The sequence below is a fragment of the Lissotriton helveticus genome, chromosome 3_2, assembly GCF_964261635.1.
Source record: "Lissotriton helveticus chromosome 3_2, aLisHel1.1, whole genome shotgun sequence".
In the NCBI taxonomy this organism is placed as follows: domain Eukaryota; kingdom Metazoa; phylum Chordata; class Amphibia; order Caudata; family Salamandridae; genus Lissotriton; species Lissotriton helveticus.
In genome coordinates, this window is record NC_136062.1 from 89450839 (window position 1) to 89473900 (window position 23062).

At 46.8% G+C, this 23062-nt stretch overlaps 1 pseudogene; it reads left to right on the forward strand.

Moving 5' to 3' along the window:
* Positions 1–290: 290 nt before the first annotated feature.
* On the forward strand, positions 291–22529 carry LOC144826129 (serine/threonine-protein kinase 4 pseudogene; annotated as a pseudogene).
* Positions 22530–23062: the final 533 nt, after the last annotated feature.

Here is a 23062-nt window from a genome sequence, read left to right on the forward strand (position 1 = left end):
CCCGCTTGCTGATTGAAGTCAGCAATGCTGCATGCCAGAAGGTGCTGCCTTGACGTGAAATTACTGCTGTGTCAATTGGGCCATCGCCTATGTGCGAAGCAAGGTCGTTCACCCAATATGCCAGACGGGGCAACCAGGAAAAACAAGGAGAGCTGTTTGATTCCACCGTCATTGAAAGGAGAGGATACCACGATGGCCTGTGCAGACCCAAGCCCTGCCTGAGGATTGGAACCTGAGCTATCTCTTCCCACCTGTGAGACTGATAAGAGGCACCTATTGAGCGGACAGAGATGGAATCTCTGGCCTCTAGGGTCAAGTCTGGCTCCCTGGAAGACCCTGTAAAACCTGACTTGTTTAGAGCCTTCCAGGAGTCCATCTTGCGGGAGGGGCTAATGCTGATCAACAACTCTCTTCAGTTAGCAGCCGTCCCTAAATCCTGGAAACATGCTAAGGTAGTTCCTCTCCTAAAAAAGCCAACGCTAGACCCCGCTAGGCCGGATAGCTACCGACCTATTTCCCTACTCCCATACCTCGCCAAGATAGCGGAAGCCCATGTGAATTTCATTCTGACCACTCACCTGGAATCCAATGGAATTCTGGACGAGTCCCAAAATGCACGGAATCTGCCCTACTGGCGGTTACGGAACATCTAAGGGAGAGGCAGGACCAGGGCGAGACCTCGTTTGTGATTCTGCTGGACCTGAGCGCGGCCTTTGACACGGTCTCCCACAGGATCTTGTTAGAGCGACTGTTTGGAGATCGGAGTCAGAGGGAGTGCCCTGGATTGGTTCGAGTCTTTTCTATCTGACCGTTCCTTCCAGGTGCATGCCCTGCCGTACTCGTTCAGCTAGCACTCTGTGGAGTGTGGGGTCCCGCAGGGCTCTGCGCTTAGCCCCACATTGTTTAATGTGTATGTCCGCCCCCTGGCTATGTTGGCACGAGATCGTGAGATTAGGCTAGTATCGTACGCTGACGATACTCAGCTTATTTTCACTCTCTCCAAAAACCTTGAGTTGGACCAAAGTAAATTCCAGGAAGACATCTTGGCCATCTCTAACTGGCTGTCCAGAACTGTCTTCAGTTAAACTCCTCCAAAACGGAGGTACTTGTCATAGGCAATGAAACCCAGAGATGGAATAATCATTGGTGGCCCTCCACATTAGGACCTCCTCCTATTCCCAAGGAGGTAGTAAAAAATCTAGGTGTGTTGTTGGACAACTCACTATCTCTAGAGTCACATGCCAAAAAAGTGGCAGACACCTGCTATGGTCGCTTACGTGCCCTCAAGCCCATTCTTGGCTTCTTTGAGCCTCCCACTCGCCAGGTTGTAGTCCAGGCTGTAGTCTTATCCCACCTAGACTACTGTAATGCTCTCATGCTGGGCTCTAACCTGACAGTGATTAATAGGTTACAAAGAGCTCAGAATGTGGCTGCCCGTACTTTGTTTGCCCTACCAAAAACTTGTCACACCTCCCCGATTCTTAGACGCCTGCATTGGTTGCCAATCAAACAACGCATCCAATTCAAAACTCTATGCATAACCCATAGTATTCTGTATGGTTCCGGTCCACGTATTCTGCAGGGACTCTGTACCCTTTATGTCCCCACGCGTACCCTCCGCTCAGCGGATCTATCCCTTGCTGGCACAATTAAGATTCGGAGAAGTAGAGCTGGTGGCCGCTCCTTCAGGTACCTGGCCCTGAAGCTATGGAATTCGATCCCCCTAAAGGTTCAGGCCACCACTAACCACATGCTCTTCAGAAAGCAGATCAAACCTGGTTGTTCTCCTCTATCTAGCTACTCTCACTGGCCGCGCTGCTGCATCTCCTGTTATGTCCATAAGCGCTGTGGACGCCCCGTTGCTGGGGTAGCCATGCGCTATACAAATAAAATAACATAATATGCCGTCTCACCTGAGGAAACGCCATGGACACCCAGCCACTTCCTCTGCAGAAGCTATGAGTGCTACTCACCGTCAACAGCCGCTGCATCCCTTTGTGTAATCCAAGAATGAAATGCTACCCCTGCAGAAGCAGATGAGACTGATTGCTAGGATGGAGGCCCTGGGGGAACATGTTCTGCGTTGGAACACTTTTGACATTGGAAGAGTCAGATTGTGGGGGTGAGCCTTTTCAGGAGCCCACCTGGTGCAGGGGTTTGCTCTTTTGCGCACTGGTCCTTTAGACTGACAAAGTAGAGATTGGCACGGAAGCTGTAATATCAAGAAAATAGTTTATTAGGCCTCCTGAGTGGAACTACATCGATACAGAACCTCAGGCAATGTATGAGGCAGCACATGGAGTACAGAAACCTTGGGCCCGATATACTGTAGCAAGTGCAGTGTAAGCATGGAGGTTAAAAAGGGGCAGTACAAGTATACACACAAATAGTCAGTTAACTGATGTAATTTTAACGCAATGTACCTCTGTTATAGTGCTCTGATACCGACGGGTAAAGCCAGCGCTTTATAATCCTCTTATTGTACCTTCTAATGGAACGTTCCCCTGGTTTTGCGCTCTGATACCTCCGGGTCTAGATATCGCTATATAACCTTTGCACTCAAATAAACTTAAAACTGTTTTTTCCTGATCGCGGAGACCTGAGCAACATGGCTGATGACCGGTGGAGCTGCTTGACAGCTAATGAGGAGATTGGCCCTGGTTTCCCATTTGACCGTCATCTACCCAGCCGGACATTGGGCATTGTTCCTCCTCACCTCCCCGCTATTACTCCTTCCTCCCCTCCCTCCTCGCATTACTGTAAAATTGTTTATGTGTACTGTATCCTACTATGCTCTTGTATCTGATAGAACTTGTAATGCAACGATTCTAAATGTAAAGCGCTCTGATACCCTCATGGGTCAAGTTCGCGCTATATAAAACTTATAAATAAATAAATACATACAAGGATACATCAGAATTGCTTAGTCAACAGAATGGGAAGAGTTACAGAACTGCTGACATCAGTAAAAATAGCCTGACAGTTACATCTGTAACAGGTGCATTCCAGCAACTAAGGCCACTCTGAGCATGTGCAGTGCTCAGGCTCAGTGCTGCAGGAGCTAAATATAGATGATGACTCAGGCGTAATAGAGAAGCAGGCAATAGCGAAGACGGGGAAGCACATGGCAAACACATGGCCAACTAAAATGAATGCCAAAAACAAAATGCCTTCAGCTCATGCTAACAGTGATCTCTGCCAAGTTTCCGCAGACAACCCTTTTAGCATTAGCTGAAGACATCTATGATTTAGAAGGAACAAAGAAAACATCTTGCACGTCTACTTGCATCATCTCATTAACTTCTTGGTCTAATAAATATTGGGCATTTACATTCTTAATGTTGCGTTTGGTAGGCATGCAAGCAGTGACACAAAGAAAAGAGAGCATTGGACCATACTGTAGACATAAGCAATATAATAGTAGGATCGCAAAGAAGATATATAGAATCATTAACAGTTTCCAGCCCAAGGTAACAAATAGTGTCCATAGCCAACCAGTTAAAGTCCATGTTCCGGCATCAGGGTGAATCTCAGCAGCAATTTTACGCGGTTTAGTGATTGCATCAAAAACTGAAGGGGCGTGATCAGGGATATAAACACAACAACTGCTCCTGATGATGCGACATGCACCACCACGATCAGCCAATACAACGTCGAGGACCATTTGGTTTTGGAGCACTACAATCCTCGCAATTTGCAGTTCTTCTGTGATGTTTCCAAGTGCCATAGCGGTCTGGTTGGTTACAGCTTCTACAACACGTGTCAACGTCTAATTTTCCTGCTGTTCAAAGCGGTACCAACAAAGAACAACCCCAAATTAAAATCAACATATTGCTGTAGTGCATTATGAGTCTGTTCCACCTCATCATGATTTATTGTCCTCTTATATCGATTCTTGGAAATGTCATTAAACAGTCTATAGTCCCTATGATAGGATGCAGGAGCCAGAAACACAGGTGGCAACAAAAAGGACACAAAGCAAGTTCCTGACCATCCAATGGGTAGATGGTAATATCCTTTATTCCCACAGGTGAAGAAAGTATTGTGAGATGACATAAAACGACTGTTATTCACCCCAGTAATGTTCAGTACCAGGGTACAGTCGCTCTTCCCCAAGGGAATATTTCCAACACTGTTCACACATAAGTCTGCTTGAACTCTAGTAACAGCTATAACAGGAGGTCCATTTCCTTAGGCCGATCGGCGATTTGGATAAACAAAGCGCACTGAAGTGTTTCCTCGGCGATACTCCTCCATTTCCCACATAGTTCCTTTAGCAAGTGGATCTCCTTCCTCATCAGGATAGCACACCTTATTTAGCTGAACATTTAGTCTCCCTACATGAGCACCAGTAATGTTAGCAACTTCAGATGCCCATAGCAAGGCAAACCAAGCCTGACAAGAACCATTGTGTGAGAACGGCAGAGGAATAAAAGGCGTTCCTCCCTTTTTGTGATGAGCTGGCATCATTCCACACACCCAACAGTTGGTGATGTTCGTAGCATTATGGGTGTGATGCAACATCTGAATGAACGTATTATTGAGGTAGGACATTCCATGCTACTGCTCATGACAGGGAAGGGAGAAATAATGGTGCTCAATGGGGGCTGGAGTAGTGGCATTCAGCGCTCGTTGGACAGGAGCCACTTCCTCTATAACCAAGTTATTACTGCCATAATAATCACGATGAAAGTAAACCCAGCAATGAACATAGTTTTCTTGTCGCAGATCCTCGCAGCAGTCGATATCTTATCTATAGGCATTTTTATCTCAACGTTGAACAAAAAATGCAGATGGAGGTCTAAAGTCCTGGGCAGCCATTGGTCTCTTCACTGAGATTGAGATGCACCAGGGATCGTGTGGTCCGGGAAGACTTCCTCAGGTACTTCAGGTGATATGGCTTGGCCTCTCTCTGTGTCCAGGATGTCTCGAAGGTCTGTGAGTGCAGTGGGCTCCACCAGGGCAGACGGCACTTTCTTGAAGTGCGTGAAGTGGATCCAGTTCTTCCGATTGGTCACTCGGACTGCAGTTCTGGTCGCCAGGAGCACCTGCTCAGTGCCGTGCCACCTCGGTTCCAGGCTATTCGACCTCTGGAAGAATTTCACCATAACCTGATCTCCAGGCCGTAGATCATGGCCCTCACCCTTCGACCTGTCAGGAAGAGGTTCTCGAACCTGTTGATGAATAGAAAGTAAGCTGTCAGTCAACTGGGACAGGTAGTCACTCATCAAGACACAAGGTACATCATGTATAGGGCGTGGCTTAGGAATCTCCCAAATTTTCATTGGACTTCCAAATACCACCTCATACGGCAATACCGACCGATATTTGGCGACCTACATCGGGCCCTATGTGTACACGAGAGGGACGGTTGTGCTCTCTCGGTCTTAACCCAGACACACAGTGATAAAGAGCATCCTTGTGCATATTTTTCAACTGTCTTTGATCCAGTCGCTTGTGCGTTGCGAGGCAGTGATTTCGTTCTGTGGCAGGGGCAGCTGTGTCCATACGTCACAGTGAGGGAATAGTTTTGTCACATACACTGCTTGTGTTAGTGCCCCATGCACTTGATGCCCTTTTGAACCAAACCAAAATGCAGCATTTTACTAGTGCTCGCTTGACAGGATATAAATTAACACTTTTGGCCCCTCATATCACCTTGAAAAGATGTTCAACTCTTAATCCGGCTACTCTATTGCCATTCCTAGCTACTCAGTCCCAGTCACAGGAGTCTCATGACTGTATATTCCTAACTGAGGAACAGACAAAGAGTTGTGTTGACCTGCAAGATACGCCCCTTTCAAGTGTTGATGGGGAATTGTGGGTTGATGGGTCTTGTTTGAAACTACCAGATGGAACAACATCAGCAGCATATGCAATTACAACACTTCAGACGGTATTTGAGACAGCTCGCATCCCACAGAAATCAGCTGAGGCAGCTGAATTGATAGCATTAACAAGGGTGTGTGAACTTAGCACTGACTTGTCTGTTAACATCAACACCGATAGCCGATATACCTTGGGAGTGGCCCATGATTTGGGGCTATTCTGGAAGGAAAGAGGCTTCCTTATATCTCATGGAACACAAATAGTACATGAAGAATTAATGCATAATCTCCTTACTGCTTTGACATAGCCTAAGAAAATAGCGATTGTTTAATCTGACTATCTCCTATAGTGATAGGGGAATAACCACTACCGTTAGTGAGAGGGAAATGGGGCTCAGGAACCTGTCTGCGGAAACCTGGTGCCCTGACCTCAGAGGACTGTGTGTATTGTTTATAAATGTCGTATTTTACTTTGTGGCTGTATATGAATACTACTATTTTTCATAAAAGCAAGTAGACTGGACAATCATTTATTGCTACTATTGAATATATTTGAGATGCAGGCCTATGTTCCCCCCTTGCATCTCTATCCCCTGAGAAGCCTTGGACTGCTCTACCCATGCCACTACTGAGAGCCAAGTGCAAAGGGCTACTTTGCCCATTTGCTAAGAATCCCTAATATGTCGGGCCCCAGACATCAGGATTAAAAGGCATCAACCCCCACGGTTCTGCCCAGTAGCTTCTGCTTGTCTCGTGACCCTTTGAAAGGGGTACTGGCCGTTCGTAACTGTAGGAGCTGGCTCTTTATGTCATATACCAATAGCTAGTTATATAGTGTAAGGAGTCCAGTGATCCCCCAGATGTGTACGGGACGTAATGCAAACACAAAGAGCTCTATTTGTGGTAGTTTGGTCGAGCAGCCTTAGGCAAAACACAGAGGCGCATAAGACATTTGTCATACACACTATGACTAATAAATGGCACACGACTCAAAAAGGAGATCCACACCAATTTTATAAAAATAAGCTTCTCTAAAGACTTACTTTAAGACCAAGATGTACGTTAAAAGGTAAGTACGTTTTTCAATAAAAATACTTTTTACTTTAGAAAGTGGACACAGGGCAATTTTTTCAGTATAGCGACATTAACCTATGGGAGGAAAACAAGAATACAGTTTTGAAGGTAAGTACATGACTTACAGATCTAGTCTTCAGGGTTCAGGTCAACACCAGGCAAGGTTCAAATTAGGAGGACTATTAAGATAAAGATTTGAGTACAAAGCAAACCTAGAATAAAAGGAGTGCCAACGGCCTAACCTTATCGTAGATATCAAGGTTCAAATTAGTACCAGGAGTGCACCACCAGCAACACAGGGCAGCCGGGTGCAGAGGTTAAATTCAGGGTATGTCATCCAACGTTAGCCAATAGAGACTGGAGGTTATCGAAGTTGTGATGCTCGTAGGTAAGTAAAGCGCAGTCTAGGGTCAATCTCCTGGAGTTAAGGTAAGTACGGGGACCACAAGGCAGCACCAAACTTACACCCTCAGCAGCACAGGGGCAGCCTTGTTCAGAGTGCCAACACAGCATTGGGCACCCCATTATCGCTCAAAAGACTGACTGGTAAACCTTCCATCACAAACAATTTGTCAAGAAATTCTAGGACCGTATTGCTATCCACCTGCTCCACAATTTCCACAACCGGCCGTTTAGAAAATAAATCAATGGCAACTAAACAATACTCTTTAAATTCACCTACTGGGCCGAAAATATCCACAGCTACATCTTCCCATGGTAAACTTGGGATTAACCCCTCGCTCATTGAAGGTCTTCAGGTCTTCAAGCATTTGTCCGCTGGAGAACATACATCACATTCCCTCATAAACCGCTCCATAGCCTTGTCCACTCCTGGCCACCAAAAACACCTTTAAAAATAGTTTTAGTCCTACCCACCCCAAAATGCCCTTCATGGCACAAAAGTAAAACTTTGTTTCTTAAACGCTCAGGTGGTATGACTCTGTCCCCTCTCATAACCAAATCCTTGTCTACAGATAGCTCCATTCTGACCTCCCCAAAAAGGTCTCAAATCATTGGTTATACAATCCTTCCTAGGTTAACCTTTGCACAAATACTCCAAAACTACTTGTAAACAACTATCTGTAAGTTGTTCTTCCATCCACTCAGCTTTCTTGATAGCTGGCACCTCAGAGTCTTGAACAAACGCAATGTTGAAATTCCCCCATGGATCATCCATGCACTCTTCCATCGGAACCGGCAACCTGGACAGGCAATCAGTGGTGTGGAGTACAAAAAAACGATGGATTTAGGCCCAGATCTCTGTACTGGGGTGAATGTATGACATTGCTCTGCATTCTGTCCAACAATTGTTGTTTTTGCATCAGCCAATCAGCCACAACATTCTCTCTGCCAGGCACATAAATTAATTTGTACACATATTCTGTCATCCTCATGGAAATGCTCACCAGCCTGGCTGACGCTGGTACACTCCCTTCCGTAGTTAGAATTTTCACCAAAGGTCGGTGATCCGTACGAATGGTGACAGGCTTGCCCCAGACATAGGGGAATACAATAGTGGTCCGTAACCAATATTTTAAGAAATAAATTAATCACAAAAAGAAAGAGTCGGTATTGTGAGTAAACTACAATACTTTTAATTTATATCCAAAACAGGTGTTGAGAGCATATGTACTCAATTCACAATTTAAGGAGTACATGTATTCAAAATGACCACAATAGAAAAGCGCAAAGGCAATTAAGTCATTGCTTATGCATAGTTTATTTACACGATTTAAGGGCATGTAAAACGGTTGCAAGGAAAAGTGAGAAGGTGGGAAAGTTGTGGTGAATCGGAAAGGTATAAGTCAAGGAAAAATACAAAATAACAATCGGATATTTTAACAAACTGGTACTACATTCAAGTCAGACAAGGCCTGTCCAATACACGCTTTTTAAATTTACATGTAATCTGTAAATTCATATATCCTGCATACAATGCATTTTCATGGATCAGTCTGGGGAAGGCGGTACAGGTCTACAGGGTTGAGAGGCGTCGAAGTTTCAACTCGACTTGTGCTAAGAGAGTAGTTTGCAACCTCAGCGGCGAGTCTTCTTCAGGACAAAGAAGGGGGGCAACCTAATCCTGTTGCCAGAGTGGCTACCCAGGAAGAATCCAAAAGAATGCAGTTGGGGGTTCCAAGTTGCCTCCTGTGTTGCTTAAGGGGTTAAGTGCGATTTTCCAACCTCATCTTAACATCACCATGGTTAAAAATCCTATGGTACAAGGAGCTACACAGTCCTCAAGTCTGCTCACGGGTGAAGGAGCCCCAGACATAAGCACGGAAATGCTCCAGACCCCAAGCGCAAGCTAACGCTGCCCTTTCAATAATCGGATATTTAGTTTCCAGAGGCGATAATGATCTTGATGAAAACAAAATAATTTTTTCACAACCATGAACACATTTCTGCAATGGAACCACACTCAAATCCTTGTCACTAGCATCAGTCATCAAATAGCATTCCAAATTAGGGTCAAAACTACTTAAAGCATTCACATTTTTCAAATCCATTTGACTTGATTAAACTCTGCCTCACATCCAACGGTCCATTCAGATTTAGTATTCTTCTTTAACAGCGAAATTATGTTATATACCTTACTGGCGATTTTGGAAAAAGGGGGTGGTGATGGACAGAGTTTCTGAATGATGCAGAATACTCTTACCAAGTCAAGAGATCATGGTTTTAATCCATCACCTGTTTTTTAGCTCATTGCACCATCCCAGCTCAGAACCTGGCTATATGCAAATTAGTCTGTTCCTGTCCCAGTGCATGATGGGAGCAGGGCAAACCAAACTACCAAGCCAATTCTTATACTGGGAAGGAAACAAGCTCCCGGGGACCGGTTTCTGGCATCACAGCCTTCGTCAGCCCGGTTTGCTTGAATCCTGATGGTGCAATGAGCAAGGGACTCACGTCTGAGTATACCCTCCCACACAAAGTGTGGATAAAATCGATTTGGGAAAAAGGGGGTGGTGATGGACAGAGTTTATGAATGATTCAGAATACTCTTACCAAGTCAAGAGATCATGGTTTTAATCCATCACCTGTTTTTTATCTCATTGCACCATCCCAGCTCAGAACCTGGCTATATGCAAATTAGTCTGTTCCTGTCCCAGTGCATGATGGGAGCAGGGCAAACCAAACTACCAAGCCAATTCTTATACTGGGAAGGAAACAAGCTCCCGGGGACCGGTTTCTGGCATCACAGCCTTCGTCGGCCCGGTTTGCTTGAATCCTGATGGTGCAATGAGCAAGGGACTCACGTCTGAGTATACCCTCCCACACAAAGTGTGGATAAAATCGATTTTGGAAAAAGGGGGTGGTGATGGACAGAGTTTCTGAATGATGCAGAATACTCTTACCAAGTCAAGAGATCATGGTTTTAATCCATCACCTGTTTTTTAGCTCATTGCACCATCCCAGCTCAGAACCTGGCTATATGCAAATTAGTCTGTTCCTGTCCCAGTGCATGATGGGAGCAGGGCAAACCAAACTACCAAGCCCCCAAGCGCAAGCTAACGCTGCCCTTTCAATAATCGGATATTTAGTTTCCGGAGGCGATAATGATCTTGATGCAAACAAAATAATTTTTTCACAACCATGAACACATTTCTGCAATAGAACCGCACTCAAATCCTTGTCACTAGCATCAGTCATCAAATAGCATTCCAAATTAGGGTCAAAACTACTTAAAGCATTCACATTTTCCAAATCCATTTGACTTGATTAAACTCTGCCTCACATCCAACGGTCCATTCAAATTTAGTATTCTTCTTTAACAGCGAAATTATGTTATATACCTTACTGGCAACATTTGGGATGAACTTAGCACAGTACTCAGCCATACCCAAAAACAATCTCACTTCTTATTTACTTTTCGGAGCAGGAAAACCAACAATGCAATTAACCAGTGAAGGTTTGGGTTTCACACCTTCCTCACATATTATATGTCCCAGATAAGACACACTCCTCTGAGCAAACTTGCACTTACTTAGTTCCACAGTCAAACCAACCTCTTGCAACACACCCAAAACTTCCTTCAACTTGCAATCATGTGCTTCCTTGCATCTTTCAGAGACCAAAAAAATGTCGTCCTGGAAGAACCTAACTCCACTCATTTTTCCAAACAGTCTATGCAGAAAACTCTGAAACACAGCAGCCGGCGAGGCCGAAAGGCATACATTTAAATTGGTAGCAACCATACGGCATAATAAAAGCAGTGCGTTTCCTAGACTCCGGCGTAAGTATCACGTGATGGTATGCCGCAGAAAGATCAATGGTGGACAACCAAGTTGCTCCCTTGAGAGATAAGACCATCTCATTGATCTTGGGCAATGGAAACCTTTTGATGACAATATTATTATTCAAATGGCACAAGTCAATGCATAGACAAATTCTTCCGTTACTCTTGTGTGCGACAACTACCGGAGAAATCCATTCAGAACTTTTCACCTCTTCAATCATATCCTTTTCAATCAAACCATCTGTTAGAACTGGCTATTTCTGGTAGGCTAAGGCTGACGCCAAAGCCAGGCAGAAACCACCATTCTAGTCAGGGCAAGGGAGTCACATGCCAAGATAAACCCTGCTCACCCCCTTGGTAGCTTGGCACGAGCAGTAAGGCTAAACTCGGAGGCAATGTGTAAAGCATTTGCGCCAGCACACAACAGCAACAACATACTAGGCACACCACAAAAGGAACTCCACACAAGGTTATATGAAAATAACTTTTGTATTGTCAAAATCAAATCAGATAGAAATCACACATGTACATTGTGCCAACTGGCACGGGCAATATTCACAAGGGATTATTTACAAGACAGGGCCACATGGGTCACTGTCAGAATCAACACTTTTAGAAATAGTACTTTGTAGATCATAGAAAATAAGATATAAAACAAAATAACAGTTATGAATCACATCCAGTAACTACTGGGAACAGGTAAGTACCACCTACGCAACCCTAACCACCTTAGGAGAATGTCACACAGGGGACCAGGACCACACTAGGACCACCTGTATTAGAAAGAACAACCACCTAAGAATAAAATACATTTAGGGGTATAAACAAGAACACATTACCCATGATGCATGAAACACATTCAGAGGAGTAGTAAAAGGAAAACACATGATGCCTAAAAACATTCAGAGGTGTAAGACAAGGGAAACACATGATGCATAGTCCTGCACATTCAGCGGTATTCAGAACAAAGCACATGATGCAATAAAACACATTCAGAGGTGCAGCGCAAAAAGACACATGATGCCTAAAACATTCAGAGGTGCAGCGCAGGGAAAAGGAAGACACATGATGCCTAAAAACATTCAGAGGTGCCAGAACAATACAATAGCGCAAAAATCACATGATGCCTAAAAACATTCAGAGATGCAGGAATAATCACACAATTGCGCAAAACCTACCTAAGCCTCCACCTGTGGCAGTCCCTAGGCCAACTGGCCTTGTTGGGGCTAGGACGCCCTGTGTCTCAATGTCAGGGGCCTAAACGGTGCAGGTGCCCACTACTTGCTGGGCACCTGGGAACACTCACAAGGGCCTAAACGCTGCAGCTGGCACTAAGTGCTGCGCAGCTGTGACTGGCCGGGCACCTCTGTGCCATCTCTGTCCCTCTCAGGGACTCACTCTCCATCTTGCGCCTAAACGGTGCAGCTGCCCACTAATTGCTGGGCAGCTGGAGACAAACTGCGTCAGGGCCCTCACTGGCCCTTGGCATCAACTGCGCCCACTGCTGGAGCCACACAGGCTCTGGGCATATCACATGCCCCAAACGTTGGAGCCCACAGGCTCTACAAATAACATTACTTCCGGGGAGCACACTGGCTCCTTAACCAATCACCATGTCCCCAGGGCCCTCTAGAAAAGGACAATGGCCCCCTAAATCATGCTGGAACCTCAGGGGCTCTCAACTCACTAATAACGTTGGGGCGGCCCACTGTCATCCGGGACCGCCCTAAGCACCAACTATGCCCCCCCCTAAACGGTGGACTGCACACGGGCCTTGGAGCCAACTCAGCTCCTTAAAACAAACATGCCCCCGCAGCTGTGGAGCCTCTCGTGGCTCTTAAGTAAAATATGCCCCTCGTCAGAGCCTCCGGGGGCTCAGGACACAACCATGCCCCATGGATTCTAGGGGCTGCCACATACAACACTGCCTGCTATGGTGGGGCGACCCACTGCCATCCGGGGCCTCACGCTGGCCTTAACACCCGCCCGGAGCTTCCCCCCGCAGCCCCTCACTCACCGGGCTGTTTGCTGGCTGGGGCTCCTCCGGGTGGCAACTCCACTCCATGGCTGCAGCAAGCGGTGCTTCACCCGGGCCCCCTCCTGGGACCCGGGGCTCCTCCATACACCACGGGGCTCCCTCAGCTCATGGGAGCCCCGCAACACCTCTCCCCTCACTCCTCTGATGCCGGCGGTGGGCGCGAGACTCCTCTCGCAAAACCGGAAGTCCCGCCCGCCGCCAGGCAAAGCATCGCCTGACTTCCGGTTTCTCGAGCGATGGCCGCGGCGGTGAAACAACGGGGCAAACCGAGGGGTAAAAGTAGAAACGGGGTGAGCACCCATTATTTAATTAAATAAATGGGGTGGCACCCATCAATAAAAAAATAATTAAATATGCGGGGTGGCACCCGCCAGGCTGTCATCACGGGGTAATCCCTGAACAGCAGCCCAGAGCTGCAAAGGCATAAAATGGAAGCGCTCTCTAAGCCCTAGGGCAGAGTCACGAGCCTTCTCCTTAAAAAGCGCTCCCAGGGCGCTTAGGCTTCAACAAGCCTGGGTAAAGGCAAGAAAAAGGTCCCAGAAGTCTGCAAGCAGTCCAGGACATCAGCAGTCCACCAGGTATCCAGGGCAAATCAAAGACCCCCCATCAGCCCAGGCAAGGCAGAGGGGTCCCCCAGAAGTCCTCCAGGCATCCGGGGGCTGGGCAGGGCCCAGGGATTCCCCTGGGCCCAAGCAGCAGCACGCCCCTGGCAGATTCAAGTCAGAAACAAGAACCTTTTGGAAGGGGACACAGCCCCTTCTTATACTGAGATAAGTCTTTGAAGTCTTTGTGCAGGCAGTGTGAGAACCAGCTAGAACTGGTTATAGGGAAGTCCTTTCAGTATCAGGGACAGAGGTGACAGTCGCCCAGCGGGGAGGTGGAGCCAGCATTGTGGCAAGCAGGCACAGCCTCATTTTCTCTCAGGTGCTATCTCCACCCACTTCCTTGGCAGCACATGCTGCCTTTCATCCACGGGCTGACTCAGACAACCTCCTGGGGCTCTGCAGCCCCTGTCACCCTCAAACCAGACAGACAATCCACAAGCAGGCCCAAGCACTCCTGGGCCAGGCTCACCAGCCAATCACACGCCAGCCACAAACTACACAAATATGCCAACTTCTTAAAAGTACAATTGTGAATTTACCTAATCCTCCGATTGATGGGTTGAATCAATCATGCAAACAAATAAACGAAATTTAATACGTTTACCTGGGCATTCAATTTTGCCTTTTTAATTAAATTTTTACTCGTTTGAATTTCATACAAAGAAGAACACATCATCTCCAAAACAGACAATCTCTTTTTTACAAAAACATCAAACATAATACATCAAAGACTCCACATAAATGTGTCACAAGTGCAACCATAAAAATGCAAAGGGAAGTGCAACAATAGAAAGACAATTAATCTGTCAAAAAGCAGTTAATATATACAAAAAGAAACACTTTTGGTTGTAAAAAACTTTACACAAATCAAGGGTCTCCTAAATTTAGAGAACAGATGAATTTTGGTACTATAAATGTCCCAGAGTTTTTTTTTTTAAACTGCCACTTATATCAAAAGCCTGTATCAAAGCCGACGAGTTTCGAGTCCTGGTTTTTTGAATTGCCGGACTCTCATCAGGGCAGGATAAATCCTTTCCAAATGATCAACTGTTTGTGACAAAAACATAAAACAAGAGAATTTTTTTTTTTTTTAGGGTGCTTCCCACTATTTCTTAAAAGCTCTTTTAGCTCTATTAAACTAAGGGTCTGCCCACATACCTGCATTGTGCCAAACTTGGTTTGTAGGCTTTGCTTCAAAATCTTTTGTGCTCAGTCAGAAGATTCCACTCTGCAACAGAATATCAAGTTCAAATTATATGAGATATAATTCTCCCATGGCATGTAGATATTGCATGGAAAAAAGGGGGGATACCTTTATTTCTGTTCTTACGTGGCGCAGTCCACTGGTGCTTGCTACTTGTCTGGTCAAGGCGCTAGGGTCTTTACAATCTGAAAAACGCAATGAGTTCGGCGATTTTTAACCATGTGTCTATATATTACAAACTGACTTATTATACGTCCACCTCATGCTCAGACTACTTACTCGTGAGTCAATCACGATTCAGCTGCCGGTCATCCGAAGCGCCATTGCCGGTCTGTTCTATTTTCAATCTGTAAAGAACCGGGAACGAAGTTTTACTTATTGCGCGGGCGGAATTTTGCTTAAATGCGAACACCGAGGAACCTCGTATGTCACGCACTTTAAAGTGTATTCAGCAAACGGCTCACCTTTTTAGAAGATGTAGTGGCCCTTAGCTTAATAGAGCTAAAAGAGCTTTTAAGAAATAGTGGGAAGCACCCTAAAAAAAAAAAAAATCCCTTGTTTTATGTTTTTGTCACAAACAGTTGATCATTTAGAAAGGATTTATCCTGCCCTGATGAGAGTCCGGCAATTCAAAAAAACAGGACTCGAAACTCGTCTGCTTTGATACAGGCTTTTGATATAAGTGGCAGTTTAAAAAAAAACTCTGGGACATTTATAGTACCAAAATTCATCTGTTCTCTAAATTTAGGAGACCCTTGATTTGTGTAAAGTTTTTTACAACCAAAAGTGTTTCTTTTTGTATATATTAACTGCTTTTTGACAGATTAATTGTCTTTCTATTGTTGCACTTCCCTTTGCATTTTTATGGTTGCACTTGTGACACATTTATGTGGAGTCTTTGATGTATTATGTTTGATGTTTTTGTAAAAAAGAGATTGTCTGTTTAGGAGATCATGTGTTCTTCTTTGTTTGAAATTCAAACGAGTAAAAATTCAATTAAAAAGGCAAAATTGAATGCCCAGGTAAACGTATTAAATTTTGTTTATTTGTTTGCATGATTGATTCAACCCATCAATCGGAGGATTAGGTAAATTCACAATTGTTCTAGTATAGTAGGCCCTACCTATCCTCCTCCCCTATGGGCCAAACCCCTGCTTGTTGAAATAACTTCTTAAAAGTGTCACTTCTAGACTAGACACAACCATGCCGCATACACCATTACGCAGCATTCAATCTCACGAGTTCGCACATATCAAACTCGACCCTGCACTTCCCACACATCAGGAACTACCATGGGCATACATATTCCTCATTCATTCCTATGGGAGGGCAGGTCACTCACCACACATACACAGAGAGCTCACGCACTTTACACTGTACCACAGTGAAAAAGTGCGCAGAGGCCTTAAATCACCAACACCAGGTCACAGAAACAGGCTAGGAAAAAGCAAAAGGTTTCGGGGTGAACCTGGGCCAGGTCCAACACAACCCCCTTCCAGCCAAAACGCAGGGTAGACCAATCACTCCACTGATGGGCTTCCTTGCTTTGGGCGACAAAACACGGGCACGGGCCCACACGGCAGGGACACCTTCCGGTTCTACGCCGCTCTGAACCCACCTGGTTACCTCCAAACCAGAACTCTCTGACCCAACTAGGGTACCCCACTGGTACACACTAGTGATCCACAGCCAGGACCAGGCCCTAGGCCATCCAAATATCACAGGTCCTAATCAATACACAGAGTGGGGGGCAGTAACCCCTGGCACACAATAGCCATTCTCCACTCTCCCTCTCAGTGTAGCTACAACTACCACTGATCCTTCAACCTAGGGACCACACCCTCATGCTGACCAGAGGTCACGGGCAAGAATGCCCCACCCTACCTCTACTTCTAGGTTTCCGCACCCTCACAGGGAAGCACTCACCAGAACACAATTCTCCTACCAGATCAGGACCTCACTCCATCACTGGTCTATCACCTGGAAACTATTTCACTTCTGAGGTACAAAGCACATAGCACAGTTCCTCTTCAAGCAGGTGGGGGGACACAGCACACAGCAAAGCCCCCTTTTCTCTACCTTAGTGGAAACAACAAACTGCAGGTGGGCCCCAGAACACACAGCAAGGGCAGCCCCCTCAATCTCTTCAGCTGATCTACTTTGGCAGAGATTCCTCTTGACCTGGAAGCTTCCTAATCTCCCAACCTAGGATCTAAACCCTCAGGTTGCACCGGGGTCAGAAGTAAGGACACCGTCCCTCTGCACCCCCTTCCAGAGTTCTGCAGCCTCCCACCTTGGAGCGGTACCCCTAGAAGCCAAACACCAGGTCAGGACTCTGATTACAGATGCCCTTCCCTCCAGGTCAGTCTGAACCTGAACCTGGCCTCCCCCCTCCTCGGGGAACGACCTCCAGAGGCCCCAAAAAATGGTCAAGCACTCTGGACGGTCAAATGCCCAGCGAACCAGGACTTCTTCACCCTCCACTTAGGAGCGGTACAGCCCAACACCAGGACCGCCGGAGTTCTGATTACAGACACTCCCCGTCCTCTAGACACAGGAAGATCCTCCTCAAATGACCTGTAAGTACAGCCTAGGCCCTTGACCTGGCGCTCCCGGGGGAACCCTCCAGGCCCAGAGACAGGGTTTCGGGCCAACGTGGGACACACCGTCCCACACTCACTCCGCCTCCACTGAGACAGGGCGTGAGCCCCTACACCCCTACCATCCTAATGGGACCTAGCTGGGCTACACATGAACCTCTTCACCTACACAGGATCATCAGATACACAAGCCACTTCTTTTAGAATCACTCCCTAATGCCTCTGCAAGATATCTAGCACACTGCCAGACATCCACCTTCTTATCCAGTGCCTCTGCAGGCCCTCCTGCACACCAGAGGTACACCTCATGTGCAAGCTCCTTAAAAAAACCTCACACCAACTCCTCCAGTTCAAGACAACCACTCATCCACACACTCCCCCTCCAGACTGGTGAGACAGTTCCTCACTGCCCCTGACTCTCAACCTGTACCCCTCTTACTGAGCACCAGGCACCATACTCTGGGAACTGGGAATGGGACTTCACGCACTGGACATATTTTAGCTGCCACCACTGGATCCTACCATACTGGGGAATCCAGACACACACACACTACACTCAGGGGATAACCACCCTCCCAAGCGAAGTCATTTCTCCTCCACACTCCCTCTCTTCCATCTACCCACACAGGAACAGGAACAGGGATTGGACACTGGACCCAGCAAGGGATTCCTAATCTATGGGAACCTCCCCCTCTACTGGCGTCCCGCCCTGTCACTTTCTCTCATCTGCCACTAAACATAAAGTGAAGGAACACCATCTGAAAATGACACTCTTGAGGAAAAAACAAAATCAATAACAATAATCCCAAACATGTGACTATCTAAAAAAAATGCAGAGTTTTGTAATGTAGCCAGTTGTCGCTGTGGCACTGCGCAAACACAAGTCCAAATCCGCACCGCTGACCAACAATGTTAGAACTGGCTATTTCTGGTAGGCTAAGGCTGACGCCAAAGCCAGGCAGAAACCACCATTCTAGTCAGGGCAAGGGAGTCACACGCCAAGATAAACCCTGCTCACCCCCTTGGTAGCTTGGCACGAGCAGTAAGGCTAAACTCGGAGGCAATGTGTAAAGCATTTGCACCAGCACACAACAGCAACAACATACTAGGCACACCACAAAAGGAACTCCACACAAGGTTATATGAAAATAACTTTTGTATTGTCAAAATCACATCAGATAGAAATCACACATGTACATTGTGCCAACTGGCACGGGCAATATTCACAAGGGATTATTTACAAGACAGGGCCACATGGGTCACTGTCAGAATCAACACATTTAGAAATAGTACTTTGTAGATCATAGAAAATAAGATATAAAACAAAATAACAGTTATGAATCACATCCAGTAACTACTGGGAATAGGTAAGTATCACCTACGCAACCCTAACCACCTTAGGAGAATGTCACACAGGGGACCAGGACCTCACTAGGACCACCTGTATTAGAAAGAACAACCACCTAAGAATAAAATACATTTAGGGGTATAAACAAGAACACATTACCCATGATGCATGAAACACATTCAGAGGAGTAGTAAAAGGAAAACACATGATGCCTAAAAACATTCAGAGGTGTAAGACAAGGGAAACACATGATGCATAATCCTACACATTCAGCGGTGTTCAGAACAAAGCACATGATGCAATAAAACACATTCAGAGGTGCAGCGCAAGAAGACACGTGATGCCTAAAACATTCAGAGGTGCAGCGCAGGGAAAAGGAAGACACATGATGCCTAAAAACATTCAGAGGTGCCAGAACAATACAATAGCGCAAAAATCACATGATGCCTAAAAACATTCAGAGGTGCAGGAATAATCACACAATTGCGCAAAATCTACATAAGCCACCACCTGTGGCAGTCCCTAGGCCAACTGGCCTTGTTGGGGCTAGGACGCCCTGTGTCTCAATGTCAGGGGCCTAAACGGTGCAGGTGCCCACTACTTGCTGGGCACCTGGGAACACTCACAAGGGCCTAAACGCTGCAGCTGGCACTAAGTGCTGCGCAGCTGTGACTGGCCGGGCACCTCTGTGCCATCTCTGTCCCTCTCAGGGACTCACTCTCCATCTTGCGCCTAAACGGTGCAGCTGCCCACTAATTGATGGGCAGCTGGAGACAAACTGCGTCAGGGCCCTCACTGGCCCTTGGCACCAACTGCGCCCACTGCTGGAGCCACACAGGCTCTGGGCATATCACATGCCCCAAACGTTGGAGCCCACAGGCTCTACAAATAACATTACCTCCGGGGAGCACACTGGCTCCTTAACCAATCACCATGTCCCCAGGGCCCTCTAGAAAAGGACAATGGCCCCCTAAATCATGCTGGAACCTCAGGGGCTCTCAACTCACTAATAACGTTGGGGCGGCCCACTGTCATCCGGGACCGCCCTAAGCACCAACTATGCCCCTCCTAAACGGTGGACTGCACACGGGCCTTGGAGCCAACTTAGCTCCTTAAAACAAACATGCCCCCGCAGCTGTGGAGCCTCTCGTGGCTCTTAAGTAAAATATGCCCCTTGTCGGAGCCTCCGGGGGCTCAGGACACAACCATGCCCCTGGGATCCTAGGGGCTGCCACATACAACACTGCCCGCTATGGTGCGGCGACCCACTGCCATCCAGGGCCTCGCGCTGGCCTTAACACCCGCCCGGAGCTTCCCCCCGCAGCCCCTCACTCACCGGGCTGTTTGCTGGCTGGGGCTCCTCCGGGCGGCAACTCCACTCCATGGCTGCAGCAAGCGGTGCTTCACCCGGGCCCCCTCCTGGGACCCGGGGCTCCTCCATACACCACGGGGCTCCCTCAGCTCATGGGAGCCCCGCAACACCTCTCCCCTCACTCCTCTGATGCCGGCGGCGGGCGCAAGACTCCTCTCGCAAAACCGGAAGTCCCGCCCGCCGCCAGGCGGTTTCTCGAGCGAGGGCCGCGGCAGTGAAACAACGGGGCAAACCGAGGGGTGAGCACCCTCGGTTGTAGAAATAAAAGTAGAAATGGGGTGAGCACCTGTTATTTAATTAAATAAATGGGGTGGCACCCATCAATAAAAAAATAATTAAAAATGCGGGGTGGCACCCGCCGGGCTGTCGTCACGGGGGAATCCCTGAACAGCAGCCCAGAGCTGCAAAGGCATAAAATGGAAGCGCTCTCTAAGCGCTAGGGCAGAGTCACGAGCCTTCTCCTTAAAAAGCGCTCCCAGGGCGCTTAGGCTTCAAAGCCTGGGTAAAGGCAAGAAAAAGGTCCCAGACGTCTGCAAGCAGTCCAGGACATCAGCAGTCCATCAGGTATCCAGGGCAAATCAAAGTCCCCCCATCATCCCAGGCAAGGCAGAGGGGTCCCCCAGAAGTCCTCAGGCATCCAGGGGCTGGGAAGGGCCAAGGGATTCCCCTGGGCCCAAGCAGCAGCACGCCCCTTGCAGATTCAAGTCAGAAACAAGAACCTTTTGGAAGGGGACACAGCCCCTTCTTATACTGAGATAAGTCTTTGAAGTCTTTGTGCAGGCAGTGTGAGAACCAGCTAGAACTGGTTATAGGGAAGTCCTTTCAGTATCAGGGACAGAGGTGACAGTCGCCCAGCGGGGAGGTGGAGCCAGCATTGTGGCAGGCAGGCACAGCCTCATTCACTCTCAGATGCTATCTCCACCCACTTCCTTGGCAGCAGATGCTGCCTTTCATCCACGGGCTGACTCAGACAACCTCCTGGGGCTCTGCAGCCCCTGTCACCCTCAAACCAGACAGACAATCCACAAGCAGGCCCAGGCACTCCTGGGCCAGGCTCACCAGCCAATCACACGCCAGCCACAAACTACACAAATATGCCAACTTCTTAAAAGTGGCACTTCTAAACTAGACACAACCATGCCGCATACACCATTACGCAGCATTCAATCTCACGAGTTCGCACATATCAAACTCGACCCTGCACTCCCCACACATCAGGAACTACCATGGGCATACATATTCCCCATTCATTCCTATGGGAGGGCAGGTCACTCGCCACACATACACAGAGAGCTCACGCACTTTACACTGTACCACAGTGAAAAAGTGCGCAGAGGCCTAAAATCACCAACACCAGGTCGCAGAAACAGGCTGGTCCTTGGGAATTACAGCTATAGAAATGGCAGAAGGAAAGCCACCGTATTCTGAGATTCATCCAATGAGGGCAATTTTTTTGATACCTACAAATCCCCCACCAACATTTCGGAAACCAGAGCTTTGGTCACCTGATTTCAAAGATTTTGTGACAATGTCTTGTGAAAAACCCCGAACAAAGAGCAACAGCAACTCAACTTTTACAGCATCCTTTTGTTAAAAATGCAAAAGGAGTAGCAATTTTGAAAGGCTTGATTAATGAAGCAATGGAAGTCAAGTTAGAGCCAAATTACGAAAAGAAAAGCATGAAGTAGATCAAGACGAAGAAAATTCTGAAGAGGATGAGACTGATTCTGGCACCATGGTGCATGCTAAGGGTGACATGATGACAATGCGGCCATCAAGTGCGTCAAGCAGTGGGGATAGTACCATGACAGTGCATGAAGGAACATTGGAACAGCAGCTGGGAACGATGGTAATAAACAATGAAGAAGATAAGGCGGGCACCATGAAAATGAACGACGATACATCGCAATCCGAGAAACCATCCTTCCTTGAATATTTTGAGCAAAAAGAGAAAGAGAATCAAATGAGCAGTCCAGAAAACAATGCATCGAGCCAGAGTCAGACATCATCCGGGTGGAAGGTACCCCAGGAGGGAGACTACGAATTTCTGAAAGGTTGGAGTGTGGAAGAACTTCAAAGAAGACTCTCTGCTCTTGACCCCATGATGGAACAGGAAATTGAAGCCATCAGGCAGCGGTACCAGACTAAACGACAGCCTATCCTAGAAGCCATTGATGCCAAGAAACGTTGGCAGCAAAGTTTCTGAACAAAAAAGATAACCAGTCAAAAGAAAAGACTTGAAATTTCTGAAATAGTCAGTTAATAGATTGCTTTTATAAAAGCACGTCAAGACCTGGTTATTCGAATAAAATCTTGATCAACCAGTAATTCCCTGCCTTCTTTATTCTTTGTCTCGGCGCCGGGAAACCCTTTTTTGAGTAGCTGTCACGCCTAATAAGTTTAAAAAATAAAATAAATAAATAAATAATAAAAAGTTTCGGGGTGAACCTGCCAAAAGGGCCAGGTCCAACACCATCCAATTCTTTTGCCACTTTATCTCTTATTAACATAGGGATAGGTCTAACTTTATGCATTTTAGGTTCTGCATCCTTTTTGAGCAGAATAGTATGTTCAAACCCCTTAGAGCTCCTAATTCCTTTCCAAAAACCTTGGAAATTTTTTAGTTACACTATCTTCCAGTCTACTAGTATCATCCACAATAAGTACCTTCTCCTCGCTGTTTGGATCCAATGTAATGTGCAAATTCTTCTGATCCATCCAACCTAAAATTGATGGCCCTAGTTTAGCTA